General features: G+C 38.9%; 2 long non-coding RNA genes across 2 annotated transcripts in view; one reads left to right on the forward strand and one right to left on the reverse strand.

The window, feature by feature from the left end:
* Positions 1–1,377: 1,377 nt before the first annotated feature.
* Positions 1,378–16,177, forward strand: LOC119500164. Its single transcript, XR_005209565.1, has 4 exons — positions 1,378–1,479; positions 15,369–15,428; positions 15,562–15,655; positions 16,087–16,177. It is a non-coding gene; the product is annotated as an uncharacterized LOC119500164 (long non-coding RNA).
* A 1,012-nt stretch (positions 16,178–17,189) lies between these two features.
* Positions 17,190–21,943, reverse strand: part of LOC119499861 — a 64,428-nt gene continuing 59,674 nt past the window's right edge. The window contains exons 2-3 of the long non-coding RNA XR_005209461.1: positions 17,534–17,623; positions 17,190–17,310 (exon numbers count right to left, since the gene is read on the reverse strand). This is a non-coding gene — a long non-coding RNA (uncharacterized LOC119499861). The remainder of the gene's footprint in view (positions 17,311–17,533; positions 17,624–21,943) is intronic.

The following is a 21,943-nucleotide window of genomic DNA, read 5'->3' on the forward strand; positions in this document are numbered from 1 at the left end:
TGTGTCAATGCGAATGTGAACATTTAAAATTGTAAGCCCGCTGAGTTTAGATGTCTGTCTTGTTCAGGGTTGTTCACTGTGTAGTTTCCTTTGTGCTGCCTTTGTTGTGATGGCTGGAAGCTTTAAAGGGATATCCTTTAATTTACTCCCCTCAAAGAAAGAAAGAAAAAAGAAAGCAAAGGGAAAAAGATGTGAAGGGTACGTGTTTGTGATGCTGACCGAATTACTTTTACTTTGTGGTCATTAGGTTGCCCTAGCAACATTTCACAATAATGGCACACTTAGTTGATTGATTTCATTTATTCTGTGGGACCATCGCAGCACCTAGACAGTGCCTTTATCACACTAACGCCAGCTAACGTTAGCTAAGCAGTGTTAACTTAGCTGTGGTTATTTGTTTCACCATGTCAGGTTAACGTTAGGCAGCTAGGGTTCTTCCTGAACTCCAAGACATTGTTGTCAAAAGTAACGTTACATAGAAAGTAAAGGTAAAAGTAGAAAATTGTACACTTAGCTTAGCACAGCTTGCATTAAAACACACACGTATTGTAGGGAGACGCCACCGGCTTTGCAACCTCCTTGAGAGACAGCAGCTGTGGCCAGCTTTTGTTTGCTAAGACTGGGTGGTGTAAACTGTTTTTATGGCTGCACGTAGGTTTCATTCAAATGTAGAAATTACACATCGTGTACTTGATGACTGAGTACGCCTGAGCACATTGCTTGCTACTTATATAATTGAAACCCTATGTGCTCTACTGGATCCCACAGGTGTTTTATTAAATATGTAGAATTGTAGGTCTTAATATCCGAATACTTTTCACATTATACTTTGCTCACTGCATAAGCATATCAGACATTTATAAAGCCTGTCAATTGCATATTATGACTCACTCCTAACCATGTAAATGTATTGAAGTACTGGTAATACCTTAATATTGTATATGCATAATTAACGCATAATTGTACAGAAACCAACAAGAGAATAAATATTTTCACAATACACACAAATACTAATCATGCACACAAAGCACATCATAGGTTTGCTTCTAGTGTGTATTCACAGTGTTAAATCCATAGATTGTGTATAAGAAGTGGACGTAGTCATCGTGACGTCACCCATTGGTTTGTGGACTGCCGTTTTAAAGCCTAGAGTTTGGCATTTTGGCAGTTGCCATCTTGTTTTTTTTGCCACCAAAAAGGTTCTTATTAACTTTCATGCCACAAGCCAATCACAAGCCGAGCACGACGGCAGCTTGTTAGTGTGAGCCACCTAGCTGCTTCATTAGCACCACGGTAGCTGTTTGGCTAGAGAGACACAACAACTAACCACAATATCTCTATAGGAATGTTTATGATCAAATTGACACATGTTCTGTTACACAGATCGTGATGATTATGGAAAGGTTGTGGAGCCCAATGAATGCATGACCTGTCGTGACAGAACATCGACCCAACCCCACTGATCCTGACCGGCTAGAGGTTAGTCGTTGCAGCCCATCTACTTCTTTATAACCTAGGCCGCAACAGCGGAGAAGTAGGTTAGCCAACCCACATAGTATGCAACTGAACTGGGTAGAGCCATGGCCTAACTCTGCAGGGTCAAAAAGACAAGCAGTAGACACCCTGCACACCACATTGCCGGTTCATCAAAGAGCATGGGAGCATGTACTGTAGGTGTATCACGCGTAGTGAAAATCCATCCCAGTGATGAGTCTAGGACATGATGGCCACTGATGTGGTTCTTGAAGCAGCGACTCCATCCGTGGAGATGAGCTGTCAGTGGGCAAATCGCCGTTCATGTACCATCTACCATGTGCACTTCCCCAAAACACTTCAAACTTATGCATATTCTGTCTATCTAAATGTGTAATTATAAATTGGCTCAAGCTAATTACATGTTCCCAAAATAGTTGTGTGTTGTTGCAGTGGCATTTTGACATGCAGTAGGAGGCAGGAGACATTTTTGACTGCTGGTGTGATGTGATGTACACCAGGCTCTTAGTGTTGTCTACTTATTATTCTGTCTTTGCAGTTTTTGAACGTGTGCGTGTTTGCTGTTGTTGCCACCCGAAAATAGTGTTTTTGTATTTTTGTACATTTTGTATCCCTGAAAAACGAACCAAGCAAGCAACAAACAAGTTGCTGTGGTCGTCTTGTTTTTGGAAAGAATAAGTATCAAATTGCAGGAATAATAATGGCTTTATTTTTGTCTACTTGCATTTGAAGAGCTACGTAGAAACAATCTTGTGAGCCTCGTTATCTCAGCTTAGTATGTATAGTTTGATATTCTAAATTAGACGAATCAACAACATGACAGCAGAACCTATGGTTGGTAAATATTAATCAGAAAGTGTAATCTCATCATCTCATTGCTCTACACTGCATGTAATGAAGGTTTACAGATGTATTTTTCCTGCACAGAAAAAAAATGTATTCTCAGTCTTTGGCTGATAGACTTTGAATGGCCTTGTTTCAAGATGTTTCTATTTACTCAATTTTTGTGTTTTTTTTTAATGGCTTTAGATGTACTGAGGGACACTTTGGTCTTGGGGAGGATCTCTGATTTCTACATAAAGCATTAGAGTAGAATTAATACAGGCTATAACTGAACAGTCATATTCTTATCTGGACATCAACAGATGATGCTATTCATAGTCCGGTTGCAATGTTTAAAAATAACTAATTAAAAGCTGAAAAGCCTTAAAGTTTTAAATTTTAATCCAATAACTCGCATTGTGTCAATACAGTCACATCCACCGTGTCAGTTATTCACTATCGTCATCTAACTCTTCAAGCTGAACCTGTAACACTTTGTTTAAATTGTAAAGATTACTGTATCCCTTTATGCCTATAGCATAATGTAATTAGTATTAGATTTCTTTGTGATTAAATTGGCATATTTGACTTGTTAAATTAATTAGCCTAGACATTGAATTTTCATTTTCATGATGTTTGTATATCCAATATTAAGCTTGTAATATTAGATTGATGGAAATTATTCATAGAACTTCAGGAGCTGAAGTGCAGTTGCAATACAGTGGGATAATAAAGAACAGAATTGAATGTCAGGCGGTAGGTAATTGTGTTTGTGTAGTGAATATGAGTGTGTGATGTGTTCGTAATGAGAGTCCTTGAGAGGCGCTCTAGCCGTAGGCTGGTCCACTGATCATCTGTTGAGGCCCTGACACATCAAGCCTTTGGTCGGCCATTGGCCAGTTTGAGGCTGTCGGCGAGTTTCTGTTGGCCTAGTTTTTGCGGTGTGTCCTGCACCGTTGGCGCTAGTCTGCCTGTGACTGAGGTTTTTCGGCCGATTCAGCATGTTGAGGCGGAGAAATCTTTCTGATTCTGAGTAAAGTCAAGCAGGCGCACAAAAAGCTCTTCATCTTTATCTCATCTCATCATTCCAATACACGGATATTTTAACAACGACATGGCCATTTGGAATGAAGCTAAGTGGTGAGTTGGAGTGGTGTGAAAATGGTCGACAAACGGCGCTTTGTTTCATGTACTTATCATAACAACGGCTTGTACTGTATATCCGCCGTCCTCGGTCTCCCGGTTTCCCTTTTTGAATGACTAATACAGACTACGGCCGCTATCTACTGGTGTGGAGAGTTATTTCCTCACACGCAGGCGCAAAACGTATGCTCTAACTGGCCGTTTGCTGTAATCTTTGCGGTGTGTTCAAGTGCAACTTGCCGGCCAAGACAAAGGCTACGTGAGGCGACGTCGGCTTTCGTCGCCGCTTGTTCTTTGATGTCAGTTTGGTGTGTCTGGGCCTTTCAGGCGTTCAGCTGACCTGAAGCCTGCAGGAACAGTCTATAGCTCAGGTCACTGGAAGCTTTGATCCTCTGGGTCTTCTTCAAGCAACGCTTGGTATAAATGTTGTAAAGAGAGGAGAGCTCACCCTCAGTGATGTGAAAGGCCATCTGCAGCACCAGCTTTGTGGCTGACGGCAGTGTAGTTCCCATAACACGCAGTGAACTCTTCACTGATGATCTAAGGATGGGGGTCTTGGTCCAGACTTTCCCAGTTGCCTGCAATAGAAGAGGTGCTGTTATGCTTCTTTTCTACTGTCCCACTGAGCTCTGTCCCTGTGACTGGAGAACAGTTCACATCCTCAACTTGGTGTAGTCAGAACAACGTTTTGTAACAGGATACTTAAAAAAAAACCTAGTCTGAGTGTGTTAAGGGTGGATATTGAAACCATTGCACAGCTGCACTGTAGGTAGATACATCAGGATCTACAGTAAATTAATTCTGATGAAATGTTCAACATGACTCATCAATCATTATGAGGGCAGAAGCAAGGTAATTTGATTGAGAAAAAAACAAAAAAAAACTAAACGTGAATAAAGTGGGGGCCTCTTAACCAACAAACAAACATCTGTTGAAGGTCAGAGGAACTTCTTTCCAGGAAGATGATTTTCTATTAGTCTTTAACCTTTAATTACATTTGAGTTTAACCTTTATCTCCGCAATTAATCATAATATGAGCTAATTTACGACTCCACTTCAGAACCAAACATTCATCCATGTTAAACCCCAACACCCTACTGAGAGGGAAAGCATACAAGACTTATTGCAATTAATTCAGAAACCATGACAACCAAGGCATATGGTGGCAAAGAGACATTAGCCAATAATTTGGATAAATGGCATATTTCATCTCACTGCAGGCACCATATGGGATACATGAATGGTCTTGTGTTTTTTCATTGTGTAGTTTTTACTGCACTATATTTTACTCACTACTAACACAGTAGTCCATCCATCCATTTACTTCCACTTATCCGGGTCACGGGGGCAGCAGGCTTAGCAGGGAATCCCAGACTTCCCTCTCCCCAGCAACATTTTCCAGCTTTTCCCGGGGGACCCCAAGGCGTTCCCCAGGCCTGACGAGATATATAATCTCTCCAGCGTGTTCTTGGTCTACCCCAGTGCCTCTTACCAGTTGGGCGTGCCCGGAAAACCTCTAAAGGGAGGCGTTTAGTAGGCGTCATGATCAGATGCCCAAACCACCTCAGCTGGCCCGTTTCGACACAAAGCAGCGGCTCTACTTCGATGCGGCGTTTATTCTAATACAAATGTACTTATTCCCAGTGATTTTTGAATAGTATTTTTGCACATCCCTACTGTAAACCACAGCCTCTCATGTCTTATTGCTTAATTCCATATGGTTACTGGAAGTCAGTGTAAACATTAAGAACAGGAGTAATATACTCAGTTCTCTTGGTTCTTGTTAGAGTTCTGATTTAGCGGGAGTTGTTTTAAAGGTGCTAAATGAGAGTTCGGGAGCATTTCTATTGCCTCCGCACAGCTCTCAATATGGTGACAGCTGAGCCGGTGCCTTGTAGCTAATACAACACACACCGAGGGAGAGTGATTTCATTCTATGCTCAGGTAGACTTTACTCTTCTTTACCGTTACATACAAATATTTGTTTGATGCTATATTAATACTCTGGATATTGTATAAAGCACCTTTTAATAGCTTTTTTGGGAAGACCAGACAAGAGAGAGTTACAATAATCCCCCCTGCTGGAAATGAATGAGTTTCTCTAAATCTAGTCTGGACACAAGACTTCTGATTCTTTCTATTTCTTTGACACAAAAGACAAAACCAAACAAATAATCCCCAACAAGTGATGTGGTCCTCCTCTGCGCCAAAAACTAATATACTGAGAAATTCATAAAGAAAGTTTTGTTTTGGCTCTGAACTCAAACTATATATTAAAGTGAGAACTGTTATGTTTGTTTAGATCTGATCCAGTGTGTGTGTGTGGGTGAGAGATAGAGAGAAACTGCATCACTACCTGTATGAACAAACAAATAATGTATCCCTGTGTTTGTTAAATGTAACCCTGAAACTGCCAGAACCCACTGTAGATGAATGTAAAACATAACTCAGTGTTCATCAAAATTGAATCTGTAGTTCTCAGTTGCACGGCATAGTGATGGCAATGTTGGTCAGTCAGCAGGTCACTAATGTGCCCAAATTTGTCCAATATTTTACCTTTAGCTGTGCTTATTTAGTGCTAATTAGCTAATGTTAGCAGGCAAACATGCTAATGGTGAACATGGTAAACGTTGTAACGCTAATGGTCTGTCCTGTTCCAAGAAGGAGAATCTTGTTAAAAGCGTCTCTTAGTGACCACATCATGAGGGAAATCACAATTTTTGCTCTCAAAGACCTTAGCTCCATTTATTTCTTTTACTAAACTTTTCAAACTTTACCATTAGGGAGAAATTTATGAGAATGTCAAATCATACGAAAGTAAAATCAAGAAGAGGAAAGAGGCAATGAGTCAACCAGGCACTCCAAATCATGTATCCTTGCTAATGTGTCCATTTTTGGAATCAAAAGCTCTCCTCAATCAACAAAATGTTCAAAAAGGAATAATGTACCTTCTCTTCTTTTCAGATTTATAAAGAATTGAAAAAGAACAAAGCAGCAGTGACATGAATATGTCTGTGTGATTCATGAATCTGAGATACAAGCTAATGATTAAGACATACAGTATTTCAAGGCAACAGAGAAGCCTTGAACTATACAACTTTTAAGCTTTGTGAGAAGCTGCCCCCAGCTGTTTGTTGACCATGATATAGAAAGTACAAAAATAGAAGGTGTCCTCTTTTGCTCAGTGAGTAAAATTATAGTGGCGTTAAAACAAATTTGCAATTATTGATTATTATTTTAGATTATTGTATTAATTTAACAACCCTAATTTTAACCCAATTTCCAGAAAATCTGAAAAAGGAAACATGAATTAATGTGCGTTTCCATTTACTACTGCCATTGAATATCAGGAGTTGGGTGCATTGAGATAAACAGTCGGTGGCACCAACTCTCCAGTCGGGTACAATTTAACCACTAAAAAAGAAGACGGCGCAACAAGATGACGTTATTATAAGAGTGCCAGTGTAATGTCAAGCAATTGAAAACAATGTTGTAAAACATGATAGAATATGATCTCTCTGTTTGTTTCATGTATTAATTTGAGGAAGGTTACAGTCTCCTCATCGCATCATGCTGATCTAATATTTGTCTGCCACAATGTTTTGTAAGTAATATGCTTCATGTACTGTACATCATGATTTATTCACTACGCCTTTTCTGTTGCACTTTATCATATTTTTTATCAAAACACCACCTTTTCAACCTCAGCCAAGTGTAAGAACTTGTTTTCAAGGTGTTATTCGCATTTCTGGCGTTCCCACTCAGGTCTTTTGTTCACAAATTGAAAATGTATCGAAACAGGTGGATGGAAGTGCACTTTCATGATCGTTACAGGAACTGCAGATTTGGCACACTTCCATAATGGTTTTTCACACTAGTGGTTATTGCTTGAAACAAACCAAAGGTAACTGTTTCAGCAAGCAACCTTAAAATTTAGGGCATATTCTCCTTTGAGCATTAACACCTCATATCCAATTCACACATCAGCCCACTTCTGAATCTCCTAGCCATGTGATAAAACTGAATCTTAAAAGCCCATTAGTATGTGGAATACCAACCTCAAACCAGTAAAATATTCTGTCTGAAAAGAAAACTAATTATCAAGGGCGTTCAGTACCTCAGAGGGCAAAGCACTGAAAAAGTACAATATGGCATTAATTTGCAGGAAGGAGATGACTATCCAGAAAAAGCACCGTTGAGTGACTCGGCTGGATCATAATGTTATGTGCCAATAACCTTGAAAATTAAGTTCTTAGATGAATCTCATCCCGTCATCCTTTGAGGATCAGTAGACCGCCATGTTAATATTGAGGCAGCAGAAAGAGAAATGTGATATTTACACATTTCAAGACAGGAGAGTAACACACACTAAAAAATAAGGGTTCTTAAGAGGTTCGTAGCTAAATCTCTCATGGCAAAGGGGGCCTGCTGTTGCATTTTATTGTCACTTGATAGAAACTAACATGTATATCTTTTCAGAGTTAGCTCTCCATGTGAATAATACAGGTTTCAAAGACCAGTCGACTATCAAAACCACTAGTCCACATTGTTCATCGTTGTAGACTGATCTGTGGTTTGATGCCAGCTGCACGGCAATGCATGTCCAAATGAGCTTTTGTGTCCTTTTCAAATTCTCAAAATTCATCATATTATAATAAACATTGTATACGATAAACATGTATTGATAAATAATGAAAACTCTATTGCTTTCCGATGCAACCCATAGGGGGGGCTCGGACCAAAAGGGCTGAGCAGAATCCTCCGGACGCTGTATTACGCACAGAATTGCAGCCGTGCACTGCTAGAGGGACGGTGCGTAAAGATTTGTTTATACTTGCGCGAGAAATATCGCCATATATTGCAATATATTGAATCGTAACCCCTGTATCATGATACCTATCGCCAGATTCTTGACAATACACAGCCCTGCTATGAGCATGCACAACTGCGTTTATGCTCAACGCATTGTTTGATGCAATATGCTCCGAAACTGTTGTGGGCGTACAAACAAAATATTCTGTGGATAAGCAAGAAGTCAACGAGTGTTACCGGAAAGGAAAGTAGGCTGCCTGGCAACAGTAAACACTGATGTACCGCAAAACATTGCATTTGTGTACTGTAATTACTACTGTCGCTTACTTCCAAGTCAAAATTACCTTTCGTCTCTCGATACATTCCCTCAGGTCGCCACTCTTTCCACGAGACCTTTTTTTAGCTTTTACAAAATGATCTCTCATATTCCTTCACAGCCTGCAGCAAAAGGCCTCTTCTTTCCCCAGTGTGTTGCCTATTTCTGTCCAAGGAGTTAATGACATGCGACTGTCCCTGTGGTCTCTCAATGAACAGTCGTAGAGATGTCTGTACAGGCGAACCTGTCTGGCCAGTCTTCCCTTGTGTTCCTTCCTCCATGTTAAAATAAAAGGTGCAGCGCACTCAGTGGGCGCATAGTTACAAAATGTCAGAGGTGCACAACCAAGCGCCGCGACAACTTGCAGAGCCTTCGCTCACAAAGCGAAAGCTGCGATGACATAATTTGCGCGTAGACATCAGCCTCAAAACGCTGTCGTTTAGGGGAAGAGGGCCCGCAAACTTTGAAGTAGCCTATGTCAACACTTGTGCACACAGAGGGATGAGGAGAGGAGACACTGATTTTCAGGATGTATGTAGTCAGAGATGTCCCGAAGTCTAATATATCAGTCATTGTCAGGTTTTGTCAAGTTTTTTCCAGCAATCTAAAAATCAAAGAATAAAGCCATTTCCCCTCACAAAGGGCAGTTAACGCGTATTGGTTTTAACAACTATAATTTATTTAACGTATTAACACAACAATACTGGCATATGAAACTAGAAAACCTAAGGAATCCATGTCATACTAGCTTGGGCGGCTGTGGCTCAGAGCAAGAGCGGGTCGTTGACCAATCGGAAGGTTGGATACCCAGCTCCTCCGGTCACATGTAGTATTGTCCTTGGGCAAGATACTTAACCCCAAATTGCTCCCGAAGGCTGTGCCATCGGTGTGTGAATGAGTATTTAGATTAGATCCTGATGGGCAGATTGGCAACTTGCATGCTGCCATCAGTGCATGAATATGCGTGTGTGAATGGATGAACGCTGACATGTAGTGTAAAGCGCTTTGTGTGGTCGGAAGACTAGAAAGGCGCTATATAAATGCAAGTCTTTAGTCAGTAGTTTAAATTGTCTAAACTTGTTTCTATTGTAATCTTGTCTTGGTTCCACAATATATATGCACGTATACGTAGGCTTTATGCTTGTATGTGTATACATATACTGTATGTCTGAATTTGTAAAGCACTTTGGTGCAAAACCTGTTTGCCTTTTAAAGTGCTATATAAATGAAATAAACTTGAAACTTGAGAAAGGGGGAAAAAAGACTAAAGACCATTACTGAGCCTATAATAGAATGAATTGTATGCATTGCTGTGGCAGGAAACCTTTTATATATGTATCTGTCAATAAACCAATTTTACTGTTATTTGCCACTGCCATTCATTTCAGAGTCCGACTGCACTGGAAATGAGTTTTGAGACTTTTCATGTGCTTTCAAAGTAAAGTGAAATTGGTAGAACAGGTATCTTCTAAAGGAAATTACATATTTTCAAAAATTGGCACCCACTCTTGAGGAGATGGTAATAATTTTTTGCTCTGACTCAATTTCTCAATTTGTCCTTTAAAAGGATTTGGAAATGGGTCTGTGTAACTTCAAATTAGTCTTTGGAGGGATAGAACTACCCTGTTAAACAACCTTGCAAATGTTGGATGGAGATGTATAAAGAATAGCCACAAGTTGTTGCTTTGCTGAAATGGTGTGTCCAATTGCCTAATTGATTTAAACATCAGCTTAATGTACCTAAAAAAAAAGTGTTAATATTATCGATTGGACAGAATACAAATACGTAAGTAGGATTGTATATATGTAATATAACAAACTATTCTGTCTATATTTATTTAGTTATTTTCATCCCCCAGGGTTCAATTCTTTGGCCTCTATTTTTCAACATCTAGGCTCTCCTTCTGCCAAATCATTTAAGACCGTAAGGATATTTAACAGATGACACACAGATTAATTTAGCGCTTTCATCCAATGACGATGGTACTATAGACTCACAGTGTCGGTGCTTTGAAAAAGTAAACAACTAGATCAAACCTTATTTCTTTTACTTAAATATAGACACGACAGAGAGGGAAATACTTAGTTAGTGTTTGTTTATTCCAGGGCTTAAAAAGACCAAAGGCCAAATCAGAAATCTTGGATAGACTCTTAGCTTTAGCAGCCACATCAAGGCAATAACTAAATCAGCCTTTCATCATTCAAAACAAATGGCAAGAACAACAGGTTTCATGTCTTGTGAGATTTAAAGACACACATTAATGCTTTAATCTCCAGCAGGCGGGACTATTGCAAAGGTCTTTTGTTTGATATTTCCAAAAAGAGCATCTGACAACTGCAGCACATTCAAAACGCTGCTGCCAGAGTTCTAACAAGAACCAGACGTTGCTTCTACTCATAATTCTGTACACTGGATGTTTTAAAGTGCCTCATTTATAAATGAGTTGATGGCCTAGGGTCCAAAATATTTCTGACATGTTTGAAGAATATAAATGCAGAGGGTCACTCGAATACTAATTAATGCTTGGGTAAGAGCCCTCTGGCCAAAGAGCCTACGTAGATACTTTCCCAAAAGATTTCTATAGTACTACTAAGGCTAAAAACTGACTGACTTTAATTCCAAATAATGTGCTTTAATGTTTGCAACTGAGAATGTTTATCCAAAACAAGATTATCATATGCTGTCCTGCAATTTAAACAGATGTGTGCATGCGTGCGTGCGTGCGTGCGTGCGTGCGTGCGTGCGTGCGTGCGTGCGTCATGAAATTACAAACAAAAACCTGATGGAGAACTTCAAATTATCCTTGAATGAGCACAGCACCAAGCCCCCAAGGGGGATAGATTTGCACCAGAGATTAATCTCTTGAGAGATTAATACAATAGTTCTGAGACAATATTTCATTCTTTAGGACATAAAATGAACAGTAACCAGTAAGGGTTTTCTAATGATGGTAGCAGGGTCCAAAATTACCACCCGCCAAGCATCAAATGTAGCTTGATTTTCCTTTTAGCGAGTAAATCTCGGAAGGCTATTTGCACACTGTTGAGTAAATAAAATAGTCATGTAATAAAAAAATTATGCTCGGTTACACTGAGAGTCTCTACTGCGTTTTGCTGTCACTTATGGGAGCGCTCCTCTGCTCTGTGTCGGAGGCTGACACACACACACACACACACTAGGGATGTTACGAGAACCAATAACGTTACTTTGTTACCAAGTCAATGCCAAACTTTTCAAAACGTGACTGCACTCGTTTTTTTACCATGTGGGCTCGAGACTAACGGCATCCAGTCCTCCCCGGGGACTATAGAAAATGTGTTTGTCCCTTGGCCGGTGAGTCAAAAAGTTAATTTCGGACACAGTATGGTAGTTGTCTGTGTGTTTTAACATTCTTCTCTGAACCTTATGTGATTGAGCTGGGCAGTAAAAGTTCCAATGACTGCTCATAAGGCTTATATGCGTCTTACATTTATATGTATAGTTTAATGTATTATGTTAACCCCTACTCTGACCTGACCCCTGTTAAGACTTGGACAGTTGTCTACGTATCAATAGGTCTTGTTTTCTTTTGTTGAACTGGCGATTTTCTTCGGGATGCCAAAATACCACAATGTGTAATATACTGATGTTTTGACCAATAGTAAACCATTAAATGCAGAAGTTACACACTTATATATATATATACTATAGAAAATGCCTTTGGTAATAATTTTACAAGGGCTTAGTCTGTTGTCATTACAGTGCATGCATTATCTTCAGTGTTTACGCTGTAGAAAATACATGCAGAAAAGAAAATGTTTACTTGGCTCTCTTTGGTTGGACCAATTTGTTTCACAATCCATCATTTTATACTAAGTTTTGACAAATACATGCCTTCTTTGCCTTGTGGGCATTACAGTCATTCCACTGAAGTCATCTGAGAATTGTAGTATTTCAAAAGAAGAAGAAACCGTGATGGTGCTGCGTTCTTCACTACACATTAAATCCCCGAGTGTCCAAGTGCCTATAGCTAGCTGCATTCAGCCAGCATCAAACCAATTAGGAATGTTGCTTGAAAAGAGTGTTTGAATATTTTCATGTCAGTGAAACATATTGTGTTTTATACTCTTACTGTGTAATCTGTCTGAAAATCGTCTGGAGTTTATACAGTTTGCACAGAGAGAGCATACGGCAAACTTCAGTGATGGCAGTACAGCTACATTTGCATAAATGCAAAGCTATATATTTTAGTAGGCTAATCATTTGATATTTCTAGTTTGTTACTTGAAAATGAATTATAGGCCATAATGCTCAAAACTATTTTTCGTATTTTGTATGAGGGGGAAAGGATCTGCTATACAGGCATGTATGTGGTGTGTCACATCCGTACAAGCCACAGAGTCATTTCAGCAACCTCAAAGATCCTGCTCCATTGAATGTACGGTTGATTTGATGAAGTGATTGGCTGCTTGTTGATTTTCATTTTAATTTGTCCATCTCTTAACAATTGCAAGAAACTGATTGTTTATGAATACAGTGTCTGATTATTGTATTGAATAAAAGAAAATTATTTACGTCATTAAGACTACGTCTGGAAAATAATCACACAGAGTGGTACATTATCACATGAAGTGGCGAATTATCACTTGACGTTAGTTGGGTAAATTTTGACTGTGGAGGCACCATTCTGTTGGAGCCTGAATTAATTAAGATTTGACAAAGCTTATTTAAACAGAACGCTGAATGACTACGACATACAATGTGTGCTGTTTAGAACCTCCATTTTCTGCTATTGATTGAGTTGGAGCAAAAACAATTTTAATTGTCCTTCATGAATGGCAAGTGTGCTTGTTCTATCCCATTTTCTCAACTTTTTTTGAATTGTAACATTTTACAATATGCTTTAAAGGGACTATTTATAAGAATCAGAAATTGCTTGTTAACAGCCACACCTGTGGCCGTTAAGTCAACCAAAGTCAGTGTACTGTTGATCACGCTTGTGCTTGCTCTACATAGACATGAACGAGCATCGCTCAACACAGTGAGGCGACACACGTCAGCTAAAACCACAATATCACTCTATATTTCACCTGCTTGGTAGTAATGTTAGCTGACCAGACGGAGGTCTCTCCATGAATCAATGGAGGGAAACCTCTGTTGGTCTGGAGGAGCTGCAGCATTTATTTCTGCACAAACGTCCACTGTACATTCACTAGATATTCTCAAAGCTAAACTAACTCTTCTGCAGTGTGTAGTGTGCGCGCATGCACGTGAGAGTTGATCGAAAGCGCGAGAACGAGCGCGGTGTGTGTGAGTGAAGGCAAGCAGGCAGGCAGAGGAGCAGAGTACAGCAGTCTCCGGCCCTGGAGACCAAGACTACGGTCTCCCCCGCGTCCTCTGACCGCGGCCAACTTGTTTAACAACTAGATATAACTTTGAGGTTTTGGTGCTTCTGTGTAGTTTGTGTTGGAGTCTTGACTGAACAGCGTAGCCACACGGGAGCGCGCATGGGACACCGACCTGCAGTGATTTATACGTGTAAGAAGTTAAAAACAGTCCCTTTTAAAGAACGGAGTTGAGAACAACTTTTTTACTATGCATGTAAAACTGTATGTCTAATATCTAATCAAATATTTTTGCTACCCTTGAAACCACTGAGACAGGGACATTTTAATTTCCATGTTTGAGGATTGTTCGATATCAACCTTAACAATTACTGGGATGGGATTAGAGAATCAATTAAATTGCATGAATGATTATACACAATGTAGAAATAATGGTACAGATTCACTCTTATGTGAGGCTTCTACAATATTGCCACTATAATGAAGATCAAATTCTGATTCAGATCACACTCCAAACATCAAATGGAAACAGACAAGTATAATCTCATTAGCATATGAGCTTCAGGGTACAGTATCTGTGGAGACAGAAATTAATTTGAAATTGCTGCTGGAATCTTGCATCAATTTCACAGCAGGAATTTTTGTCTCTGCCACTTTACATATTCCTCCACAGGTGACCAAAAACACTCCACATGTTGTATTTGAGAGGAGGATTTGAGGACAGAATAGGGGGCATTTCAATATCTGAATTCTGACACCCTCATGCAGCTGTTTGTCAATGTGTCACCTAGAACAGTGCATGTACACACACACACACACACACTGTGTATTAGGAGGGTACTGTAGCCTACACAGTACTGTACTGTACTTTGTTATTGTCATCTATAGTGGTTGTTTGCATAAAAACACAATTCAAATGATTAGGATTATTTAAATATTTGCTTTGATTAAAAAAAATCTTGGCAAGCTGTTTAGAGCTAGTGTTAGGAAGTTAAACCGGTCATAATTCCCTCTCTAATATCTATTTCATATTACTGTTAAAACATCTCCTAACAACTGGATTTATTCAAGTTTCTCGCAAAAAACGTAATTTTACAAGATTAGATTTCAACACATCATCATAACGTTGTAATTTACCTTCACCCAATAGTCCTTTTTCCTGAGCAGAGTTTGAACGCTTCATAATAATAACTCAATGGCACCTCCGTTAACGTTAGTAGCTCTATTATTTAACCAAGCAGGACTGTGCTGCCCATCTGCTTCTAACAGGTAACGTTACTAACTCTCTTCCTGCTGATTTCAACACGGGTTTGTTGTTCATGGTGTAGCATTATCAGGGAAAAAATGTACACTTCTCGAGAATATCATCGTCTCTAATGTCCAGAACTTCAGAATACCTGAAGCTGAAATTAAAGCCCATTTAAGAAGCTCGTTTGTCTTCTTTGTTGGTTCTCAGAGAAAAGACACAAGATGTTGGGAGAGGAGCAGCAGACTGGAAGGAGAGGAGGACATAAAGGTGAGGAAAGGTTGACCTGAAAAAACACTACCGTCTGCACACAGCTGGAAACTGCAACAGTCAAATTACATGATTTTTATATTTGAATGATTTTGTGATTGTAATTTGTTTTTTTTGTGTCTCTGTCCTCCAGAAAACTCTGGAGGAGCAGCTGGAAAACCACAGGGAGGCTCATCAGACTGCTTTAGCGCCTCCGAGACAAGATAGATGCTGGATGAACTCGCAGAGTAAGGAAACATCATGTAAAGCAAAATATTCTAGTGAAACATTGATTATTCTTTCAGAATTTTTTTAAATGTTTTTTTTTTTTTTTAAGATATTTATCTGGCATTTTTGCCTTTTTTTTAATTGATAGTAGATGTGTAGAATGTAACCAGGGGAATTACATATGCGTGGAAACCATAGTTTATCAAAATAAAAAACGTAGTATTTCGAAAAAACAATGTGTCAAAATGTCATAAAGATTTAAAGTACAGTGCAGTATCTTCAATACTAATACAGTATCTGTATGCCATAAAAATATAGTATAGTGCTTCATAAATGCAGCCCTCTATCATATGCTAGCTTCCTAAATTGGCACGCCTGTTGTAGTAGGCACACATGTATCTGTGAATTTCATTCAAATTCTTATATCATCCTTCTTTTCTTTTCTCCCCAGATGACTGCAGAGTTCCGGACCAAAACTCCACGTCATCCAACGTCATCTACTGTGAGAAAACCTCAGATTTTTCAATAAAAAAAATAGCTAAAATTTGTTGTTTTCTTTTCCATAACCCTCTCCTTCCAGCTCTCCAAGTGATTGCACACACAACCTGAAGTCTACAGACCAGTCTTGTATCACCCTGAGCTATCTGATTTAACACACTTGGCTAATGTTTCATAGCATATTTTGACTTCATGTTCAGTGTTGGACCTCAAAATCCATCGTGCCTCACAGGATCAAACACAAAACCTCCAGTCTTCTATCTTCCCTAAGCTAGTTGATCTGAGACGTTTGACCTTTTGTTCAGCCAGACAGGGGAGCCGGGATTTGATCTTTTCACCTCAGACTTTTGTTGTAGTTTCACATTAACGACCACAGAAATACTGAAAGCTTTGAGGAGTGGGAGGGCAGGATTTGATCCTGCAGATTCACAGCCATGTCATTTTCTTGGATTAAGCCACTGACCTTCTCTCTAATCTCTCAACCATTGGTTCCGACCACCGACCATTAAGGTAAAACTGAGAATAAAACTATGGTATAACTTTTTTCATAAAGTTTTTTTTATCACATTTTAATGGCATATTATACTATAACTTTTTATGACATACCTATAACATGATTTTTATATGACATTTCCATGATATATACTTTTACTTTTTTATGACTCTTACGACATACTATATGGTGAATTTTTATGACATACAATACTATATTTGTTATGACATTTCTATGAAGATTTATTCTCTGACTTTCATGACATACTATGCTATGTTTTTTTTTTTGTACAACATAGTATTCTATCCCTTTTTTATGGAATATTATTCTATGACTTTTTATGGCATGCTATACTATGATAGTTTTATAATATTTGTATGCATAGTATACTTATAGCATAGACATCTTTACGACATACTATATTTTGACATGCTCTATGATGTGCTATACTGACATTTTTATGGCTATGACTATATAATATTATTTTTTTTTTATGACATACTAGACTGAGATTTTTCATGACATTTGATACAACATTCAATAATCAAAGCATCAAGACGATATTTTGCTTTACTGGTGTTTCCTTTCTCTCTGTTCATCCAGCATCTTCTGCTCGTCTTAGATCTCGTCTCAGTCCTCTCCATCCAGTCTGCTGCTCCTCCCCCAACACCTTGTGTCTGTTCTCTGAGAACCAACAAAGAAGACAAATGAGCTCCTTAAATGGGTTGTAATTTCAGATTTAGGTATTCTGGAGTTCTGGTCTATTACAGATCATATCCTATAATTTCATGAATTTTCAAGAAGTTTATAACGAAGCTAAAGAGGCCGCTGGATTTAAAATATTTTGTACACTTTCAATGTTCAACATTAAACACAACTCAGCTGGTAATGAGAAAAAATATCCTACCTCAGAGCTTCAGCACAGAGGAGATGTTGTCTCAATTGGTCTGCATAGTGTTCCTTTTCTCCCCAGATGTCATCCACTGAGGCTGCATATCTAAAAGTGGGGAAAACAAAAGCACCTGTCTTAAAATGCAACACAACTGACAGTTAAAGTAAAAACCATACAGGAATAATACACCTTTATACATAATTCATAGCTATATAGTTAGAATTAACACCGGAAAGTGGAGAATTGCATAATGTTCATTAATAAAATGACAAAGATACGCAGGATTTGGACAAACCCAAAGACACAGGTATCTGACAAACTAAAGCCCTTTTGATGATTTGTGCCTGTACTAATAACTTTCACCCCCATCTTTGGCCATGAACAGCGGCTCTGTAGGGCCTCTGGATGTGCTCAGGTTTGGAGTTCTTGTGTAATTGTAGATGTTAAAGAAAGATGGGATTTAATGAAACCAAGCCTGGAGGCAACAACAGAGGAAGAGTGTCATGTTTCTGCATTGTTCACTGATTCATGTGTCTATGGTCATCTGTAGAGGTCATTGTAACTTCTTTAAAATCACTATTTTATAAGGATTTCTTTCTGTGGTATTTCTGCATTTGAATAAGACGCCTGTTTCTAAATGCTGAAGCAGAGCAGTACCAGCAGTATCACTTTTGACAACTGTTAGTTTACAGCTGTTGTGTTTGCAGCTGTGGTCTATTGTTAAATTGGGAACTGAAAAATCTATCCTTGAGAATACTGGTATTTTTTATTTTACTTCTAGGTGCTATTATGGAAAGTCCCGGTGCTTCAGCAACATCCGAAAGCCACAGAAATTCATGATCCGACACTTCTGTCGCAAATAGTTGGCTGGCTGCTGAGCTATTAACCTTATAAAAAACAAAACAATAAGACATAAGATTTTCAATAAGATCAATATGATTTAAGAATTTCTTACTAATATATTATGTTGATATGTTATACTGTTTTATTACATTATATACCATATTATAATTCTATATTAATACAGACACACAGTAAGTATCATTATTTAATCATATTGTACTGTTCATTAGTCTGGTGTGTGCTGTTTACATATACGAGACTTGCTGACTCTGCTGTTTATCACACCACTGTCACTTTTACCTTGTAATTTTTGTCTCTAATTGCTCTTGTGTTTACTTCTATTCTTATTTTAGTTTTATGTACCTATTATTATTTATTTTTTACTTCCTCTATCTATCTGTGCACATTGCTGTCCTTGTGCCGCTGCAACAACTGAATTATCCCTCTGAGGATCAATAAAGGCTTATCTTATTGTGCTACAGGACGTGACGAGATGCATCACAAGTTCTGTGAGACCGAGAGGCTTGAAGTGGTTATCATGCAGGATCAGAAAAAAGGGAGAACAGGCAATATCAAATATAGTCAACAAAGCCTTTCAATGTATGTACATTTGGAGAAAGTGATGAGCTAGTTTTTGACAGCAAAGTGGCACACATGATGGATGAGGTGTTTTCGCTTCTGCCGAAAAAACCTGCCACTCTCTTAGCATAGCAGCCTGTATTGAAATATCACTGTCGCCATAGGTCCAAGTAGAATCCCTTACTTTAAACTAGAAGCTGTATAGCCGTCATCACTCTGGGCACATTTACTCACATATTTGACAGCTGACACAGATCCATAAAGCAGCAGCAGGTGCTTCCTGTCAGATATTGTCATTTATTTACCGCAGTTATCTTTGACAGCGAGGCAGATGAACAGCACTAGTGATGCTGATGGTGGGGAAATATACTTCATAGTTTTACAGCCGCTCCTTTGTAAAGGGCATATGTTGTTGTACGTTTAAAGATAAATACGACCTCACGTGATTGGACGAATGCTCTCCGTGGCAAAGACTATCAATATATGTTCTTTGCTCGTGAGCGACTGCTCTCAGCTTTCAAACCGAAACCAACATAGTGGATTGTTTGGAAACCTTTTTCTCTTATATCACGAAAATAGTTCACCGAAATGTGTTTCTAAAAACATTTTATGTGAGAAATAAACCCACTACAACCTAAAAATCACAAGGCAAATGTAGTACTACAATGTTTTCCTCTGAAGTAGAAGTATTAAGTAGTATACAGTTGAGTTGCATATTTTGTAACTGCTATGGGGGCCTTTTGTAAGTTGTTTCGGGGTACAATGAGTAAGAATAATAACATGATTCAATATATTTCATATCTAAACATCATAATAAATCTAAAGCTGTTTGGGGCCCTTTCTAGTTGGGGTGGTGAAGTCTGCCCCTGGTGGTAGAAATAAAACTAAACTTGCAGCATTACACAATCATCATGTCATGTTCCTATGAATCCACTCTGTGATGGGTAGATCTTACTGTGACTTCATAGTATGCCGAGTTTAGCTGCAGATCAGCTGAATCTGCACTTGTTTTGACAGAGCAGTCACGTTGAACTCTAAGTGACGGAGCAACAGCCCTAAATATTTCTCTGAGCTCCCTGGTGATGTTTTTGAAATTCAACACAGTTCACAGTTCAGTGTCAAAACTTCAGTAATGAGTTGGGAGCAAATCTGGGGGGATTTCAGGGTTATAATGGGTGCTACGAGATAATCAGATGGAGATGTAGCCATGAGGAAAAAGAGATGAAGGAAAAATAGTTTCAACACTAATGGAATGAATGAGAGTGATAGAGTAATCGCAGAAGATGGGTGGTGAGGAGATGGAGGAAAGGAAGACGGTTAAATAACCATTACATTCAGCCTTATTTAGACATCTGCAGATGTAATAGTGATGCCTGTGATGAGAGAATCATTTTAATAAAAGGGAATAATAGTGAAAAGGTTATTGATGTCGTATGTTAGAGATTTCTACAGTTATAACTTCATTTAAGAAGATTAACTAAAATTCTAGTGACAAAATGTAACACCAAGATATCGTCACTTTTTGGCTGGACCGCAGAGGGCCAGCCCTACAAACGCAAAAGTCTGAGTGAAGTTACACGATTGGTCGGCCGAGTGTTGACTTTTCCTCATCGGCCGTTGCTCTTTCGAAATGAAAAGGCGGGAACAGTCCTTTGTTTACGTTTTCAGGGCATCACTCACCTCGCTTTGCAGCATTGAACACTTGATGGGCTGCCACTAGACACTCGGCACCTGATTGGACGAACGCTTTCCCTCGTGGCAAAGAATATCAATATACATTCTTTGCTCATGGGCTTTCAAACCGAAACCAACATGGCGGCTCGTTTGGAAACTTTCTTCTCTTATATCACGAAAATCCTTCACCGAAATGTGTTTCTGAAAACATTTTATGCGAGAAATAAGCCACGCAGTTGCTAAATCTGTCTTTATTTTTGATCGACAACGGTTAGTTTAAAAGTTTCCAGAGGTGGCGAGTCACGTCGGTCCGTAAAGTAGCCTAGACCTCAATTTTATGCAAATGAGGAGCGGCCAACGTCGTGCCGCGTCTCTCGAATCACGCCGCCACGCTACCAGAATGCACTGCACGGCTGCTTACATAGACAATGAATTGAAAACATGGAAAGGACGGAGGCTGTCGACATGTACAATTACTGGATTTAACATTATAGACATGACCATTTGTGTAACAATTTACCCACAAAGTCACAGAGTGACTATACACGGTACACCAATATACTCGGATTTGACCGAGTCTTGTTATATTACACACATACATAGAAAAACCTTTCAGTGATACCAATACCGCAATGAAAAGAAGTCGGGGATGATCAATCATGGGCAAAAACGGGGGTTTAAAATTGTAATAGGCCTTAAACTTAATTATTTTGATGGATATCATTATTGGCTCCTGTAAGTAAAATACCAGTCTACAACTCACACTTATAGAAGCCTGCTAGGATCCTCTTATAAAAGGGTGTCAATTAATCATCTGAAGTTAATTTTTAATTAACCGGAGGCATCTCTCGACCATTTGAAAATCGTCCAAATGACTGTCTTGGGATGGACTCTCCGGGGCAGCAGGTTTAAATTATCCCAGCCAGAGTCTGTTTCATCTTTGAACCTGAGGTCAACACAACTGAAGAATATCAAGACCTTTCAAACACATCTGCAAATGTGTCTGGACAAGCACCTCCCATGAAGGTAATGCATTATGAAAGAAAATGGTTAGCTACGGTTAATAGAGGATAAGATGAAATACGTATATTTAAGATATCCCAACAGAACAGACATAGTGAACGATATATATACAGTATGCGGAAATATTATACATTTTTAACTATATCCATTAAGGAATATAAGTCACTCAGTTGACTGAAGGATTTGCATTATTAAAACAACTGGATCATGTCATTCTGCCGGTTTTTGCTGCATGTTTAACCGTAAATGCGACATCCTCATGTGAATTGGTTACTGAGTGCAAAATGACAGTATGCCATTAAGTGT

The sequence above is a fragment of the Sebastes umbrosus genome, chromosome 13 (genome assembly GCF_015220745.1).
Source record: "Sebastes umbrosus isolate fSebUmb1 chromosome 13, fSebUmb1.pri, whole genome shotgun sequence".
In the NCBI taxonomy this organism is placed as follows: Eukaryota; Metazoa; Chordata; class Actinopteri; order Perciformes; family Sebastidae; genus Sebastes; species Sebastes umbrosus.